We start from the raw sequence: 17,251 nt of genomic DNA on the forward strand, positions 1-17,251 counted from the left end.
TCAGGTGGCTGCTGGACCATGAATTTGAAGCTCCCGGGATCAAGCCACTGCCGAACCCGAAAACACATACGACGCAACTGCATGGTGATGACCGAACACCCGCTTTCCTGGCCCGCTCCATAAAGTTTCTTCCTTTCATGGTGCTCTCTCTCCCTCCGTCTCAGCTCTCCGCCTCTCAGTGTCTTTAAAAGCGGCGTGTGTTTGGAAAAATAAAAAAATCACACTAATCACAGCAGTTGCACAGCGTACTATTCCTTTCAATAAAAAAAGCAGTGTCGCTATCTACCACGAAAAACTTTACCATTCCATCCTAAAGAAAGTTGAGAGAAGCGCGAAAGCTTTCTGACATCAAAAATGTGTCAAAGGTGCGCAAAAACCTTTGCTAAAAGTGCGCCCGATCGATCATCAAACTTTCAAAGACCCAAATCACAAATGAAGAACGAACCCATACGTGGATTTCTTGACCACTAATGCTGTATTCGGGTGATTGTTCTGATGCTCTGGCTCAGAGCTCTCAGAGTTGGAGGCCACTCCGAATCCAAGTGAGGTACGTGGCTCCCCAATTACTCGATTCTTTACTCGAGTTCGGAGCAGCAGGTGACCGTGGCGCCACAACACGGCCAGCAACACCTTCCTTTCGCAGCACTGGGAGGGGCCTACTGCTTGCGTCAATAGGGTGAAGCACTCCCGTGGCACCATTTTTAAACTGGTGCAATCCTGTTACGAGGCTGCTGAGTGGGCCGCCTAGAGATGTTTAGGCTTACCGCTACAACAGATATTTGATTGCCGCTTTCATAAGGGGCCCGATTAACTATTTGTACTGCCATTTTCAGCCGCGATATTGGATCCTTTCACGCATGTGGAACTTCATTTGCGGCTTGAAGGTTATTTGGGGGACCGGGAACAAGCCGTAGCTCGAGCCGCTTGAGCTACCTGCGCCGCTTCACGGCCGCCGCTGCAATGCGTAGGTGGCATCTGCGGCCGCGACAGTGCGTCAGTGGTGTGCGCGGTGCATTTTTGCGTGAAAAACAAAATGCACCACGTCCGACTAAACACTTCAACGGTTAACAGCTGGCTGACCCTCGGTGCGGTGACAGCGAAATTGCAAAAGAGCTTGAAAGCCCGCGGGTGATCGGCGCGGCTGCCGGTATCACGTGACCGCTCGCCTCGAGATCTCGGCAGCGCATGTCCTGCGCTCCCACTTAGAAGTCAGAGCAGTCGGAGGCGTTCCGAGTCGGGAGGACCAACGTTACTAGAATAAACTTAGTTTCAAAGCTCCGCCGGAGAGGCCGTCCGCGTGGCGGTCGCGAGAACTAGCGGCGCTGCAGTCAAGTCTTGCGCTAGTCTTGCGCTACGCCGGCGCGTCGTCTGCTTCGGCGGCGGGCCGCCGCTGCAGCCGACCGCGGCGGGCCGCTGCGCAGACGTACCGCGGCAACTTTAACTTTCGAGTAGTGCTATTGCTAAACTTAAACATCTATAATCTTTCCAATCGACTAGCTTAAACGCCTTCGTCCTTCTAGTCGACGTTACCGCATCACAATAGAGCACTGTTTAAGTGGAAATTCGTTGGGCCGCCTACATGCACTGACGTGCACGCGCAGCTCATTGGCTAGCTAAGAATCTACGGTCGGCCTATATTTTAACTGTCTACATTGCGTTTAACTTCATGTACGGTAGTTTCGAAGCCAATTATCCTATTCAGCGTAGTTTTTATAACTACTGCGCCATCTAACCTCGACCAAAAACGACCCAACAAGTTTGTGAAAGCAGTGCCTTTATAAGTGCTTTTATGTCCACGCGGCAATACGTCAGTTTTTCTGAATCTCGTCGGTGCGAGGTCCCATTAACCAGCTTCCGATGTATAGTTCCTATGCTAAACTTTTGTATCTACCGGGCTGGTTCTCACCTAATCTCGCCTTTGTGCACTCTGTGGTGCATACGAGCATTATACCACAAAAGATGAAAGTTCGCTTTACAGTTCTGACACTCAGTTCAATTGTGACAAACACACTCCAATTTTGTGAGTTCACATTAAAGCTTGAATCCGCAATTTAAAGGTGCTCATGGTACGCCTGAATTCATAACGATCTTTGACCACCATTCTGATGTCTTGAACTCAAGAAATCCGTTCAGCTGGTCATACAAGACACTTCTCCGAAAGGCGAATCAGTCTTCAATGAAAAAAATTTTTGAAAAGGCTGAGATGTACATAACATGACGCAATAATGCACGAAAAAAAAATCAGTGTTAGAGGGCCTCAAGACTCCTTGTGCAGGACTCCTTGTATGTATGCACGGTGTCAGCACCTTTTGATGGGTTTGTGCCAATTCGCTCACGCTCAAGATGTCTCAATACCACATAGAAACATTTTTGGCTGAAGTTTTTGCCGGGTCAGGTAGGACTCCCGCGGCGTTCACGACGTGGCCCAGAAACTTGAGCTCCTCGTACGCGAAACGGCACTTTTCAGGCTTCAGAGTTAACCCCGACGTGCGAATGGCCTCGAGTACTGACTCCAACCTTGCAAGGTGTTCTTCGAAAGTCCGGGCGAATACCACAACGTCGTCGAGGTATACGAGGCAGGTGTGCCACTTCAGGCCTGCTAGCACAGTGTCCATGAGTCTTTGAAACGTTGCTGGCGCCGTGCACAGCCCGAACGGCATCACCTTGAACTCGTATAGGCCGTCCGGGGTTATAAATGCGGTCTTCTCTCGGTCTCTCTCGTCCACCTCAATTTGCCAGTAGCTGGTCTTCAGATCCATCGATGAGAAGTACTTCGCATGGCAGAGGTGGTCGAGGGCGTCGTCGACTCGTGGCAGGGGGTAGACGCCCCTTTTGGTGATTTTGTTCAGTCGCCGGTAGTCAACGCAAAACCTTAATGTGCCGTCTTTTTTCTTCACCAGTACGACCGGCGCAGCCCAGGAGCTTTTCGATGGCTGTATAATGTCGTCGCTGAGCATGTCGTCGACTTGGGTCCGGATGGCTTCCCGCTCGTGTGAAGAGACGCTGTACGGTGACTGTCGGGTAGGTCGGGCTCCATCTTCGGTTATTATTCGGTGCTTCGCTAGAGGTGTCTGACGTAGTTTTGAGTTCGACGAAAAACACTCGCTGTAGCGACGCAGCAAATCCAATCATTCCTTCCGTTCTTCTTGCGGTAACGCTGGATTCACGTCGAAGTGATTCGGAAGCTTGAAGGTATCTTCGGGTGCGCGTTCAAAGTCGGCAACCGCGATCACGTCACTTGCTTCTTGCGTTTCTTCGAGATACGCAATTGCAGCGCCCCTGTTTAAATGCTCTTATTTCCCGCTGAAAGTGGTGACCAAAACTTGGGATTTGCGTTGCTTAAAGCGCGCAATGCCTCTTGCGACAGAGACACCGCGGTCGAGGAGCAACCTTTGGTCACCTCTACGATACCGTCGACGTCAGGAACCGCATCTTCACAGTAGACGCTGATCATCAAGCTTGTGCGGGATGGCAGGGTGACATGATCGTCGGCGATCCTGATAGCAGCACGGTTTTCGGGGTTGGGCTGTGGCGTCATGCAGTGATCGGAGGAAAATGTTATAGACTTGGCCTGCAGATCAATTATTGCGCCGGTGTCCGTCAAAAAGTCCATTCCGAGAATTACGTCGCGGGAGCAGTTAGGCAAAATGACGAACGCCGCAGGGTACATTGTGCCGTCTATGGTGACGCGCGATGTGCACGTTCCAGATGGCGTCACGAGGTGGCCTCCTGCTGTGCGAATGTGCGGACCGTCCCATCTGGTCATAACTTCCTTCAGCTTAGACGCAAAAGGTCCGCTCATGACTGAGTAGTTGGCTCCCGTGTCTATGAGGGCGACTACTTCAAAGCCGTCGATGGACATCTGAACGTCGGACGCTGCCTTCTTCGAGTTCCGGGTGCGTCGTGGCGTCGTATCTCGGCTTCTGCGTGTTGACGGTCGGGCACTGTGCATCGTGGTCTTCGTTGTATTCTCATCGGCAGGTTCTGTCATGTCGGGTACACATCGCGCCGTTTTGCTGTCGTCGTGGTCGGGAGTCACGTCAGGGTTAGATTGGGTCGTGTGGGTCGGGGCATGTCGTGAATCGTGGTCTTCAGCGAGTCGCTGCGTCGTTGGAGGGTTTTCATTTTCCCGCCGTTGTGCAACTTTAGCTCCCGAAGTTGCTGCTCTTAGTTTCCCCCGCGTGGGCTGGGGGACCTTCCACGTGAGAAGTCAGCAATGCTGCGGTGGTTCGGTGACTGATACGGGTAGGGCGACGGTGAACGGTTGAAGCGGGCTGGTCCTCGGTTGGTGTTAGACAGGTATTCGTCGATCTCAGTAGGGCGCTGGTCGGGTCGGGGGCGTGGGGCGTCGACGGAGAAACCCCGCAGTCCGAGTCTCCTGTACGGGTACCGATGATAGATGTGATCGGCCTGTCCGCAGTGGTAGCACAGCGGACGATTATCGGCGGTTCGCCATACGTCCGTCTTCCTTGGCGCCTGGTTTTGGCCTGCAGGTGGTCGGGCGGGCGACAGTGGACGGCGGTACGGCGGGACTTCTTGTTGACGGGTTGGAGCAGGGCGGGGTCGTCGAACAGCCGCGGAGTAGGTCATAGCTTGTGGCTCACGTGGTACTTCGGAAGACGTAGAAGTCCCTAAAGCGAGTTGAATTTCTTCCCGGATCCAGTCGCTTATAGAGGTGACTTGGGGTTGCGGCGTTGTTGGGAAGAGTTTCCGCAGTTCTTCCCTGACGACAGCGGGGATTGTCTCAAGTAGTGTGTCAGAGCTAAGAGCCCCAGCATCGATCGAGTCCGCAACTAGCGCATTGATGGGACGGTCGTACTGCCTCGTGCGAATTTCAAACGTCTTCTCCATGGCGGCCGCCTCGGACGCGAATTCGGCCACCGATTAGGGGGGTTGCGGACAAGGCAAGCAAAAAGTTCTTGCTTTACTCCTCGCATCTGAAACCTCAGTTTCTTGTCTTCAGTCATATCTGGGTCCGCGCGACGAAATATTCGCTTCATTTCCTCAACGAAGATTACGACTCCTTCGTTCGGGTTTTGCGTTCGAGTTTCCAGTAAAAGCACAGCTCTTTTCTCACCACGGTCGTGAAGGTTTTAAGGAACTCGCTTTTGAATTGCGTCCAGTCGGTCAAGGCGCTCTCGTGGTTTTCGAACCAAGTTCGAGCTGCATCCTCCAAGTAAAAGAAAACATGCAGGAAGGTTTCTTCATCGTCCCACCTGTTGAAGATGCGGACGCCCTCCAGCTTCTCCAACCATTCTTCGGGGTCCTCAGCGGGGGCTCCCCAGAACGATGGCGCTTCCCGGGGCTGCTGCAGAACGATGGGCGGTGTTAGATGCGACCGCATCTCATTCACCCGCCTTGTCCCTGCATCCGGCTGCGTCGTCGTCGGCGTTCGCCCGTCCCCCATTCTCCTCGCCACGCCAGCTGCGCTCTCCGCCGCTCACCCCCTCTCCTCTCCGATAGCCAACACTCTCTCGCGAGGGGCATTGGATTGGATTCGATTGGCTTGGCTTGGCTCGGCTTGGCTTGGCTTGGATTGGATTGGATTGGATTGGACTGGATTGGATTAAAGTGGATTGTGTTGGATTGTGTTGCGTCATAGCCGCGGCAGACGGACTGGCGCCGGCGCGTACCCTCACCGCTATGCGCGCTATAAAACGCGGTGCCTGCGCCGCTTCGCTCCATCATTCCAGCGCCGTTCCCCCGCTGTCCAACGCTGCAACGTGAACCCCCTATGCGTCGCATCTACACAGGGGTTCCCGCGATGGGAGGTGCGAGTTTTTGTTTCTAGCACCATGATGTTGGTCGCAGCGTTCCTTCTCTTGGGCCCTTCTGGCAAAGGACCGAATTCGGGCGGCAATTCTTGCAGTCGTAGGCTGGCTCTAGTTGGACTGGGCTGGCGGCTTCCGGAGGTCGTCATAAAGGGTGCGTACCCCGCACCTCACCAGATGTCACGAAGCCAGAGACGACGCAGTTGTCTTGAAGGAAAACACGTTTATTGGAGCGAACTTGTGCTCCCCTAACAACTCAAAGAATACAGAGGCGGCGAAGCAGCAGTCAACAAAGTGACGGGTGCGGGCGAGCGTCGACCATCGGAATGCTGTGGCGTCTGCTCTGCAGGCTTTTATCTTTCAGCGCGAGTGCTTTTGGAACCGTATATTTACATCCAGAACATTGTAGATCAGAGAACATTATTCTGGGCTAGTGACGTTAACATGAAACAGTCTGCTTATCTGAATGAGATAGCCTGTGCGGCATAAAAATAAAGAATGCAAGACGCGCTTCTCTTGACACAGATAACAGAGCCGGACATAGCTGGGCAGTAAAAACACACAATAAACAAACAAACGCATACATGGTTCGCGGCAATATCGAATCCTAAATGACGCAGAAGTGCCCCCCCCCCCCCAAGTTGGCTTTCCCTCGGGGTGGAAGAAAAATTCCGCCGGCACACCCCTAAAAGTGGTTTAGACTGGCAGCTCATGAATGATCCTGGCCTGCCCGACATGCTTTCTTTGTTTTTTCCGTTCGTGCATTTGTGGCGTTCACGCTTTGCCGGCTTTCTTCCGAAAGGTAGCTGTTGGAACTTCTTCCTCTTCTACGCGGTAGCAGACGACGCTGCATCATCATCAGTTTCATGTGACAAAGAAGCGGTGGCGCGCGCTCGCGCTTCGCGCGCTCGCACTTCACGCGCTCCAGTTCGATAAAAGCCCTCATTATCATCTGACGTGCGCTCTCCGCTGGTCCATTACAGTAGCTATGGTGGCTATACTCGGTGACAACTTAAGAACGGCACCGGAAGTTGCCGCTGTGCCTTATCACCGTAGCCGGATGTTTCTCCGCGCGGCGCAAGTAGGGCGTTACTGGGAATATTTTGAACATGGCGTGAGCCGTTCCCGTGATTTTTTGGACTTAATATGCTTATAAACGACTCCAGTGACGACAAACAAACTGCGTGAGACAAGGCAGACGATATCACGCATTCATAGCAAACCCCTTTCAAAACGCGCGCGCACTGACGTCACGGGTCCGGTGCTTTGGCGGAGTGATACGCTACATGAGGTGGTGCCGTTCTTGCATGGAGGAAAGAAAAGGTTAGGAGAGGCCCTGACGTCACATTTGTGAAGCCGAGTGCCGCCATGACTTGAGCCCACGGAGCCCAGCACTCTATCCCATCATCCTTTGCTGTCTCCGGTTTGATTTGACTAACATGGCGTCGCCCTGCCCTCCCGCTTCGAAGCGAAAACAGCTTCGTCGCTGATTCCTCGGTGCGATATCATGTTCTAAGCTGTTGATTTCGCCTTCAATTTGCCCATTCTAACCCTCACCCAAAGTTTCAATCGAAAAACGGCCTTCGTTTTTGAGATAGAAGGACGAATTTTCAGCTCTTAAGCCTGGCAAAGTAGCGTTTGTCGTCGTCATAGCAACAGGCTGGCGGGATGGCGAACGCAGACGCCTCCGACGGCAGAGTTTTCAAACTGGCCTAATTTAAAAACGTTTGTCGTAGCGACTGCGCTGGTTTGCAAGCGTAGCGAGGCAGCCACGTACCAAGCGCCTTAAAAATCTGTCCGTTCTATTTGCCCAAATTTGGCCGCCGCAGTTGTAAACAAGTAAGCAACATTGTCCATGCGCTCAAGAAAAATGGCGTAACTTCCTCCACACTTTTTCAATGCATTGGGATGCTAGGGGCCTCTCCGGAGTATTCTTTCCTCCATGCGTTCTTGAGTTGTAACCGAGTATAGCGTTCGTGTCACTAAATAAAGGCTCATGTAGTGGCGCTAGCTTGCATAAAGCTGCAGAATTTGCCTGTTGCCGTGAAGCTGGCAATCATAAATAGAGTCGAACTTGGCGAAACGTTGGACATCCCTGTGACGCACAGGATTCCCGAGAACACCTTCTCAAAGTAGGTTTTCAAAAACCGCCCAAAACTGCATCAAATCTGCGGGATTGTGAGTGCCGGTGATGTCTTTGAAAACACTGAGGAGTGCAACGAAGCCACCGCCAGTGTAGCTTAAGTGTGGCACGAGCTGCCGGAAATACCGGATGCGGTTGTCCGATCAATGGTCGGCGAGTTTACGTGTGGACGATGGGTGTTGCGACCACGGGAGTTTGGAAGAATACATTGCCAACATGTACCGAGTGCAAATGAAAGCGGGTGCAACGAGGAAAGCAACAACGATCCCTTGCCCACAACCTCCAAAATGACTGGTGCACTCGCACTAGTCCGGCGCTTCTTCGCAAACGTGAAAGGTTGCGGCCTCAGCAGCTCCAACTCTTCCCACAACGTGGAGAAGTGTGTACTGTCTCAGGCAGCGAGGTTATTCAAGCAGAAGATACACATCTATTTTGTGCGAAAGTCAGGCAGTTTCATCAATAAAGCGCTGAAAACTCCCCGAGAAAAGGCTGAGCGCTCGTGCACGTGTACCTAGAGCGCACGTTCGTCAAGCCACGCATACACACTTATGGAGATTTGCCAACATTGGCCACAAAAACACTCCAGCGTTCGCCACATCGTGGCAAAACTTGCTCAGAACGAGGAAGATGCGTCATAGCGTACGCCTTTCATTCGTTCGCCCTGGTGTCTTCATGCGCATGCGCTCTGTGCCGTACAAGAACCGCGACTTGAATGTCGAAGCTGCTGTAGGTGATCATTCACTCCACACGGCCTGGCCGAGGAAGAGGGAGGCCGCGCTCCGAGGGCTCGGCGTGCAAAGCATCCGCTAGAGGCGAAAGTCGCACTTGGAGAGTGGCGTACAAAAATGTCCACCAAAACGGCGAGCTCACTCTGGCCTTGCTCAACATAAGGTCACTGAAGTGGCATGTCACTGACCTCAACCACGACACCGTAACGATACTAAAACTCAACTCCGTGTCCGTCAGCGATCACCCATAACAGCTTCGCCATTCAAGTTTTGCACGTGAGTGCAAGCTCCCCTGAATTTTTTTTTAGCACTGGCCCTTTTTACGTTACTGCAGTGTGATATCTGAAAGTTTTTCTATATTGTTCTCTTTTTTTTCGGTTAAAATAAGTGCCTTGGAGCTGAGTGAGTTACCAAAGGCCAGCTATATTTCTAACTGAACAGAGTTTATACCTGTCTTGTCTTCATGACCCTTTTAAGGGGGGACAGAGCTCTTAAAACCGCTCCTTTTAATTTTTAAGTTAACTCTGTGAAACTTGCCAGACTTGCTGCTTTTTTTCACTAATTTCAAATATGCCATTACTTTTTGAGTCAGTGAATTAGTTACCAACATAACTAGAGATAATTGCCATTTTTGGAGGAACAATAGACAAAACAGTGTTAGTCACAAAACTGGAATCTTTACATTTCTCGATACCATGAGCCCTGGCGACTACAATAACAGCATCAGTTTATTGATGATTCACTTGAAACTCATTTTACAGCTCATTTAACTTCGGTGTTTGAAATGGGCATTCAAAATGGTTCCTTGCCGCTGCTGCCCCCAAGGTTCAAGGAGCTGTAAAATTAGTTCCCATCGGTGCATCAAAAAACCAATTCTCTTATTGCACTCACCAGGGTTCATAGTATTAAAAATGTAAAGATTCCAGTTTTACGGCTAACACTGTTCCTCCAAAAATGGCTAATTATCTCTAATTATCTCGGGAACTAATTGACTCACTAAAAATAACGCCACATTTAAAATGAGTGAAAAAAAACTAGCAAGACTGGCAAGTTTCTCAGAGTTTACTTAAAAATTAAATGGAGCGGGTTTAAGAGCAGTGTCCCCCCTTTTAAGCTGTGACCACAAAGCGATCGAAATGAGAAAACCAACACCGGTAGGAATCTCTGCTCACCCGGTCGGAACTGCTCAGCCGGTGCTCGAGGTGGCCGATCTGCTGCTGCGAGCTTCGGAAGTGCAGTGCCTGGGTCTTGTCGATCAGCTGCTGGTAGGGGGACACCGCCTGGGTGCCCGTCACCACGTGGCCCTGCACACGGGGTAAGGGACAAGGGTGCGTCACCAGGTGTTGTTCCTCTGGAGACACTCGAACACACCGCAGGGCTAAATGATAACGAGACTGTGACACGGAGAACGTTTCATGAACACCAAGAGCAGGGCTACTTACTCCTGTGAGCAGCTACATTTGGGAAATGTGCCTCACTCCCACTCTAGAAAGTATCTGAGAGACTGCACTTGTGTTTCAGACACAAAAAGTGTAGTCAAGATCTGCTGTAGACTGGGCTAGTTGGTAATTCATAGTGAACAAATGTAGCGCAGCAGAAACACAAGAGACGGATAGAATACACACGGACGAGCGCTCGTCCGTGTGTATTCTATCCGTCTCTTGTGTTTCTGCTGCGCTACATTTGTTCACAGTAGTAAAGATCTGCGCGTAATGGAACGACAACAATGTTACCGGCCCATCACGAATACCAAGTGCACAACATTGTGGAAGTCAATCGACCAGATTTATGGGAAATCCCCAAAGTGGAGTAAGTTTCTGCGAAGGAAAGTTTGACATCCACCTGAATGCAGCCGTACGGCTGCATTCAGGTGGATGTCAAGCTTTTCTTCGCAGAAAAAATGTGGATTTCCTTCGCCAAAATCTGGAGGCAATCGGGTCATGTGACCCCGGCCGCCGCCGATACTCGCCCATACCCGTCTGCCTAGTCGGTGGCGTTCGCTGAGGTCTTGCCAGAGGTCTGTTGTAGTCGTGTTTCGACGTTTTTGCTTCTCCTGATATTACTGAAGGCATCTACGCATCATGTCAAAAACTCCCACCTCCCCTCGCGGGAACCCCTGTGTAGATGCGACGCATAAGGGGTTCACGTTGCAGCGTTGGACAGCGGAAGAACGGCGCTGGAACGATGGAGCGGAGCGGCGCAGGCACCGCGTTTTATAGCGCGCATAACGGTGAGAGGACGCGCCGGCGCCAGTGCGTCTGCCGCGGCTATGACGCAACCCAATCCAACAGAATCCACTTTAATCCAATCCATTCCAAATCCAATCCAATTCAATCCAATTCAAGCTAAGCCAAGCCAATCCAATCAAATCCAATCCAATGCCCCTCGAGAGAGAGTGTTCGCTATCGGAGAGGAGAGGGGGGTGAGCGGCGGAGAGCGCAGCTGGCGCGGCGAGGAGAATGGGGGAGGGGCGGATGCCGACGACGCCGCATGCAGGGACAAGGCGAGTGAATGAGATGCAGTCGCATCTAAAAAGGACACGTTCGTTCTGAAGGCCGCCATTTGTTGAAACACCTTGGCCGGCCCGGCTGTTTGCAGCAGCCGTGCTGGCTGCGCCGCGGCGCCACGGTCGCTTGCTGCTCCAAGATCGCGTGCCCGTTCGGTTGGGAGCGGTGACTCTTGCTCGGTTTGGGGGAAGCGTCTGCATCGGCGTGCTCCAAGCCAGAGTATCAGAGTGACCACCCGAATACAGCATAAGCGTTTGCACAGAACGCTCGCACCAGTGCAAGCCTCATCTGCTACGCTTGATAATAAAAACTGGCACCAACCAAGAATGCTTAAAATCCAGAAAAGACGTTTCGGCTCCCGAAACGTCTTTTTTGGATTTTAAACATTCTTGGTCGGTGCCAGTTTTTATTGTCATGTGTTTTCCTGACCAGACGGGTTTCCGTGAAACCCTCGATTTCATCTGCTACGCTGTTTATTCAAGCCAACCCAGCCCCTTCCACTGTCAATCAGATGGCTCCATTCATCACAACATGGTAGCAGCAAATTGGCAGCACAGTGGTGCACACAGGACAAGAATATGTACACAGTAAACATATTTCTATGCGTGGAATGTGCAAATTTACAAACAGCAGCAGAACTGGGTCACATAGTCTGGGCCACTTATGCAGGGAGTGGCAGCACACCGTGCTTTTTCTTTTCCTTTCTTTCTGGCTCAATTCGTAAATTTAGCACAATTAACTCGGTGCAAACAATTGGATCTGTGCCGTTTAAACCAGCTGAATGCAGCCGTTGGCACAGCTTTAAAGCTTTAAATGACAATGTCCGCATATCTTTCTTTTTGTTTCTGTTGTTTGGCCCCATTCACGCAAGGCAGTCTTTTTATTTTTATTTCTTTGTTATTTTGTTTGCTCCTCTTCAGCACCCTTTGTTTAACTCAGGTTACAATTTATTTTGGTAGAAATCAATCCAACCAAAAAAAATTAAAGCTGTTCCACTCAATGTGAATGCGGTCAGAAGTGCAGAGCAGTGATTTGCCAGAATGGGCAGTAGCGCCGTTATTCGCTCGCTGCTACCACCCAATGCAATTCAAATTTCCCGCCTTCACATTGCTTGCGCACCCCCTGCTTAAAACTGCGCCAGCGGGCGTTCTGTTCTTTTTGTGCTTGCGTATCCTCCCGCATTTGCCAGCGGTGCACTGCCATTTTTTTTTCGCTTACTATCGTGAAAACCAACCCAACGAGCGTTCCTAACTTAATGAATGCGGGCGCTGCCGGTCAATTACGTATATTTGCCTCAAACGTACCTGAAGTTTTTTTTGCGCTAAACAACGGGGAGATGTATGGCAAGTACCAGCAGTTCATGGGTTTTGAACGCGTATGTCTATATAAACCGCTTGGCTGTCGAAGCCTCTGGGTTACGCGGCGATGACAGCCCCTATGACAGAATGGCGTAGGCCTCTACTTTGGTCCGGCGAGCGAGCTACGACAACAAGGCAAGCCCCTAAAGTTCTCTGCACTTAAAAACACTGTTATTTTCAGTATGTGCTTACACCTCCCTTTATACCTGCCCAGGATTAGCTGTGCACTAAGCCATGTTTTCATGAACTTGCTGTTCAACCAGTGGTCGTAGTTTTGAAAGTTCTTCCCTATTTATATTTTAGTTTTAGGCTCACTATTGTGAAAGGCACATAAATGACACCAGTGAGCTTTCACTGCAGAAAAAGTCTCAATAGCCCTTCCGCCCACCCCTCAAAGAACAACGTGGAAAATATTTGGTCTGAATCCCCTCAAAAAGCCCAGGTTACTCGCCAAAGAACGCTGCGCAACCCAACAGCTTCGAGTCAATCTTGGCATCGAGGTGGGCATTGCGAATCAGGTTGACGATACACTTCTTAGCGGCCTCGGGCGTCATGTTGAGCTTCTCGGCCAGCATACTGCAAGAGGGGAGAAATTTAAGGGGGCCCATGGGTCCTTGGGACCTAAAAATTGCACAAAAAAGCATTTGTTTAGGCATCACTTTTCTCTTGATTTGCAGAGTTTTTCCTCCGAAAATTCCCTACGTGGAACAGTACCGGGTACTTAAAAAAGCCATAGAGGTCCAATTTCAAGAAAGAAATAACAATTTTCCCATAATTCCCCACTTTTTGCCACGAGTGGTACTGCAGTGGTAGGAAATTCTCGAGAGCTACATCCCAGCATGTAGTGCAGCTAGGGAAATCATTTCTTTTTGCTATGAAGCTGAATTTTTAAACCATCCAATAAGGAAAGCAGATTTTGCTTGCACTTTGTGTTTCAGTATTGGTTTATTTAGCATTATGTTTAACTGGTTAGCAGGTCTACATCAAGCCTAGCAGTTAGAATTGATGTAAACGTGTATGTGATTGCAAAACAAAAAAACTTCGTCCCACATTTCATTCTACACAACTTCTGGTATCTATCTATTCATGTCTTGCAAGTAATTTTTTGTTGTATAGTTTTTTCCCTGTTATTCTCAAGAACAATCAAGCAAGATTTTAAATTAACTTGGAAACTAATCACCTCACAAAAAACCGAATTTCATATTTAAACTCAGCTAAAAGAACTGAACAAGCCCATGAAGTTTCATTAAAATTGGTTAGAAAAAAAACTTTAAAGCCCCCTTACCTGAATTGAAAATGAATTCACTAGAATTGCAAAAAAAAAAAAAACACCAAGTCGCTTCCTTGCGACAACTGTCCTCGCTTCCGTAACCTGTTTTGCCACCACAGCAAGCTGACAACGCACAGACCGTTTACGTAGTTGGAATGCAGACTAGTAGTTGGACACAGTAAGCAGCTCTCTGACTTGACAGCTACAATTAGTTAATAACTGGCAGGGCAGAAGGACAGTACCTTGCACTCACTGTTTCTGCATTTTGACAACTTAGGGTCAACGGTGCTGTGAGCCAACAGCCACACTAAAGCTCGGACGTCACGCTATACATACAAGCAACAGCTGACATCTTTATACAAAACTGCCTTGTGTCGCATCACAGCAGGAGTATAAGGATATTAGTAATTAAAGGGGCCATGCAGACAAAATACAAGTTTGTTTTATTCGAAAGATTTCGTGTTGCATACTGCCCCCACCACTTGCCCGGAAGCAAACGATGCTTTATTCACTGCAAAATTAACCAATTTAAGCTAAAATTTTGATTCTCCCACCAAATCGTGTGTTTTAACAACACCTGCAATGACATCACAAGAACGGGTTTTCAAGCTAAACTTGGTGTGAAGCGGAGACTTGCTTACCGGTAGTCAACCTAGACGGCGCCACCATACCGCAGCGAGCCGTTTTTCTGCCCATGCTTTGTTTTTGATCGTATTTGTACCTGGCTTGTTTTTGTTCAGGGAGAAAATAATATTTTCGTGAAACATGGTGCTCACTCGACAAATATGGTCCCTTAGACCAATCGGCCACGGTCGTCTGAGACAATTCCAAAGCGGCGGACTGCTGTGCATCTAAAGGAAGCATAGTGCGTGCAGTACCAACAGCAGTACGCATTAGCACATCTATGTTTACGTGTGCTTTTGTAACGTCCACTGTTTGTCCCACCATTCTTACTGCTACTATAAAGAGAATGTGCCCTAAATGTAAGCGCAAATAGCTCGTTCGGCAAGCTTATAAGCTCTGCCTAATTTGCGTTCGCTTTTGTCGGCCTCAGTCAATCGCAGAGCTAGCGTGTATGACATCATAGCTTCTGTTGCAGGAAATGAGCAAGTGGGTCGCATGTCCATTCCCTTTTTTCCTAATTATATAGCTTATTTTAACCAAGTTTACGTTATGAATGGTGTCAGTATGATTCTAACGAGGCAGTCTTTAGAATGAACCATACTCTGCATGGCCTTTTTAAACGCTTGTCTCCTAAACGCACTTACTTGATGGTGATACACTCGCGTATGCGTCAGAAGGTCTCGAAGATGAACAAGCGGGCGTTCTCGATGAAGTCGTCCTGGCAGGCGACCAGGAAGAAGTCATTGGACAGCACCTCCTCGCACTCCCTCAGCTTCTGCTGGACCTTGTCGAAGTCAAAGTTCACGAACAGGTACTCCACAAACTCCGTGATGGGGTAGTGGTACGTGTATGACTCCTGCGTGCGCTTGGTATCAATCAAATTAGGCACATCCATCAGGGCCATACCACAAAGCCAGTTTGCTATTTCCCCAATCCCGCAAATTGATGGGGAAGATTGAGTTTCCATTATTCCTTCCCTCGAACTTCACTCTGCTTATCCTGGTATAAACCAAGCGAATTAGCCCACAAATTACTCTGACTAACGAACGCAGGTGCACATGACCCCTCAATTCATTTCATTTCATTTATTCGCTCCTTAAAGGCCCGAAGGCATTACATAAGGGGGGGCTTGCGCCAAGGTATAAGAATACATACACCGAAAATAACAACAACAAAAACAAGACTACAATAAAAAGCAACATCAGTTAGGAATAGCGAAACTATTGTAAACATAATGACTCGACAGATAGAGGGAGAGAGAGAGAGACAAAAAAAAAGAGAAAACGTGACAACGGAATTTTCACAATCGATTCGGCAGGGGTATCACGTGAAGGCTGAAAGGTTCGCCGTTTCAAGTTTCTTGCGAAATAATTTTCGGTTAGGGCATGAAGCTATGTCATTGGGTAGGGAATTCCAAATTGCTATTGCGTGAGGAAAGAAAGAACTATTCATTGATAATGTACGGCACTTGATTCTAGAGATTGGGTGACTATGGTTAAGACAAGCAGAAGCTCTTGGTGGGGGCGTTAATAAAGCATGTCGTGATTGGGACGGGAAATAAAAGGTGTGTAGAAGGCACAAACGAGCGATAACGCGGCGTGTAGGGAGGGTGGGGAGGTTGATGAACTGTTTGAGTGACGTCACACTGACTGTGTGGGAGTACTGTGATGTTATAAAACGGGTGGCACGGTTTTGTATCGATTCCAAATCGTGAGAAAGATATGATTGCGAGGGGTTCCAAATTGATGATGCATATTCTAGCCTTGGTCGAACGAACGTTCGATATGCAAGTTTTTTAACATCGGCGGATGCGGTTTTAAGGTTGCGACGGAGGTAGCCAAGTGTGCGTGAAGCGTCTGAGCAGATGGATTCGATATGGGACACCCATGACAACGATGACGTCAGATGAACACCAAGGTATTTATACGTAGTGGCCGGGATTACTGGTACTGATTTAATTGTGTAAAGGTGTTGAGCAATAGTGTGTTTTCAGGAGAATGACAAGACTTTGCATTTTTCGAGGTTTAATGGCATGAGAGATTTATCGCACCAAGTAGAAATTGTGTTGAGATCGTGTTGCAAGGACTGGTTGTCAGAGGGACAGCGGATGGGGTTATAGATGACGCAGTCATCAGCGAATAATCGTAATTTTGTTGTAGGTAAATCGTTTTGTAGGTAATCATTTTGTTGTAGGTAAATCGTTTATGTAGATGAGGAACAACAATGGTGACAGGCTTGCGCCTTGCGGGACTCCAGAAGTTACATTGGTGAGCGATTAGCATTGGTTGTTAGCGGTAGTATATTGCATGCGGCCTTGTAGAAAGTGTTCGATCCAGCGTAGTATATTAATGGGAATTCCAAGAGAAGAAAGCTTAAGCAAGAGAAGATTATGGGGAACCCGGTCAAACGCCTTTGAAAAATCCAGAAATACTGCGTCCACTTGGAGGTTGTCTTCCATGTAGTAAAAGATGTCATATGTAAATTCTGCTAACTGCGTTTCGCAGGAAAATGACTTTCGAAAACCGTGTTGATGTGGATAGAAGAAGTTAGTTGTTTCCAGGTAATTCATGAGGGCAGATGCTATTATATGCTCGAACAATTTGCAGGGGACACTTGTGAGCGAAATAGGACGATAGTTAGCGGGGTCTGCTCGATTTCCCGATTTAAAAAGCGGCACAACCTGCGCAACCCTCCAATCATCGTGAATGATGCTGGATTCTAAGGACTGCGAAAATATCAAGAAAAGTATCTGACTGGATAAAACAATAGTGTTTTTCAATAATTTACTGTTAATTTGATCACAACCAGCAGAAGATGACAACTTAAGTTCTTTGATGAGATTAAAAATGC

General features: G+C 49.0%; 1 pseudogene across 1 annotated transcript in view; it reads right to left on the reverse strand.

Annotated features, from left to right (window-relative positions):
* The window catches only part of LOC144161824 (eukaryotic translation initiation factor 3 subunit E-B-like), a 770,574-nt pseudogene that overhangs the window by 810 nt on the left and 752,513 nt on the right, over positions 1-17,251 (reverse strand). The window contains exons 6-8 of the transcript XR_013320496.1: positions 15,046-15,257; positions 12,981-13,083; positions 9,815-9,946 (exon numbers count right to left, since the gene is read on the reverse strand). The product of XR_013320496.1 is annotated as a eukaryotic translation initiation factor 3 subunit E-B-like (transcript). The remainder of the gene's footprint in view (positions 1-9,814; positions 9,947-12,980; positions 13,084-15,045; positions 15,258-17,251) is intronic.

This window comes from Haemaphysalis longicornis, unplaced genomic scaffold, assembly GCF_048455015.1.
Source record: "Haemaphysalis longicornis isolate Haplotype H1 unplaced genomic scaffold, Haemaphysalis longicornis Haplotype H1 scaffold_12, whole genome shotgun sequence".
Lineage (NCBI taxonomy): Eukaryota > Metazoa > Arthropoda > Arachnida > Ixodida > Ixodidae > Haemaphysalis > Haemaphysalis longicornis.